A 1,827-nucleotide genomic window follows, 5' to 3' on the forward strand; every position below is an offset into this window, starting at 1 on the left:
AAGGTAGCTGAAATAAAATTCAACACGGAAAAGTGGTATTTGAAATGACACTTTAAAATTGAATGTTAAAAACTTCAATAACTAAAATTAAAGATAAATATAAAGCTATAAATGATCTCTTTTTAGAAATTTAATCAAGTATTAATAACCTTAGTATAAAGAGCACATACAAATTGGTAAGAAAAATACCAAAAAAATTGGCAAAATCATACAACACACAGAAGAGAATCATAACCATGAAAATAATTTTAACTGGTGATAAAATAAATGAAAATTAAAACAACAATGAGAGTTTCAGTTAAGTAACTCAGTACACGTTTTAATAATATCCAATACTGGCAAGGGTATGGAGAGAAGAGCACATTCTCACACTGCCAATTGATCCAAACATTGTGGAATGCAATTTGGATGTATAACAAGTCTTTAAAATGTCGAAATCTTAAATACTTTTTTTCTTAGTAATTCGGTTTGTAGAAATTTATCAAAAGCAAGAGTCATATAGTCAAAGATTGAATTCCAAATTCAGTATATGAATTCTGAAAACTCAAACAGCAATGATTACCGAGTACTATTATAACAACTGCTATTTATTTAGCACCTAGTATGAATAGGGTTCTATGAAAATGCTGTTACCATAGTACTTTTTTTTTTTTTTCCTTTTTGTCTTTTTTTGTTACCGGTAACGGGATCGCAACCCTCAGTGTTGCACCCGCACCGCGCTCAACCAGTGAGCAGACCGGTCTCTATATGGGATCCGAACCTTCGGCGGGAGCGCCGCCACGCTCCCAAGCGCCGCACTCTACCAAGTGCACCACCAGCCCATAGTACTTCTAATATTTAAATAATACTTCAACTTCAGCATTACTTCTACTTAATGTATGAAGAAAATGAATAGTATAAAATTATAAAACCAGAAAAAGCTATACCTAGAATTGAAACCTGGGTACTACGTTTTTATGATCAATGACAATAATATCTCCCAGAAATCAACCAATTTACAACTATAAAAATGTAACGACAGCCAAGCTGGGGCCATTGGAGCTCAGGGGAAGAGGAGGAGAGACCTACGGAAGCGGGAGAAGGCATAATGAGAAAAAGAACTGCTCAGATCATTTCGGGGGCCAGCAGAAGACGCAGCTGTGACATTCAGATGGAGTTGCTTGGAAGCAGCAGGAGAGAAGAGGGGCCTTGGTGACCCCCAGGACAGCAAGATCACTAATAGGGTTCCCGTAGACCCACACAGGAGCAAGGGGCCAGAACAGCTGAAAAAGGGGAGCCATTCAGAGGCTGGTGAGTCATCGCAAGGAACTGGCGCAGGGCCCATCCCATGGGAGGTGTTCGGAGCACAGGCAGTGGGGGAGACTGGCCTACCAGGAGATAACAGGGACACAGCAAGGGCAGCTGATCTGCCCCCTCAATCAACACAAGACCACTCAGAGGAGACTGGTCAGAAATACAGAATTGCATGGGTGCAGTTTGATGAAAAGATTCAGGCTCAGATCAGAGTTTCTACACAACCTGGGTGCACCTGGTCTCTAGAGAGCCAGAAGTACCTATAAGGTCAACCATTAAACCCTGAGCTGCATGAAACGTCTTCCCTACAGAAACAGCAGCAAAGCAGCAATTTAGCTCTACCACAGAGCTCAAGTACTGGTTCCCACAGGCAGTCCCCCCATTTTAAAAGAAAGCAAAGGACAAAAAATTAGGCTTGGTACCTGCCAGGGGACCTGAGACATGCAGCCGGGGACCAGATCCCCCGCCCACATCCAGGCACACCGCCAGCGCCAAGGAGCATGCCAAAAACATCACCTCCATGTGGGTGGCCCA

The sequence above is a fragment of the Galeopterus variegatus genome, unplaced genomic scaffold (assembly GCF_000696425.1).
Source record: "Galeopterus variegatus unplaced genomic scaffold, G_variegatus-3.0.2 Scaffold682, whole genome shotgun sequence".
In the NCBI taxonomy this organism is placed as follows: Eukaryota; Metazoa; Chordata; class Mammalia; order Dermoptera; family Cynocephalidae; genus Galeopterus; species Galeopterus variegatus.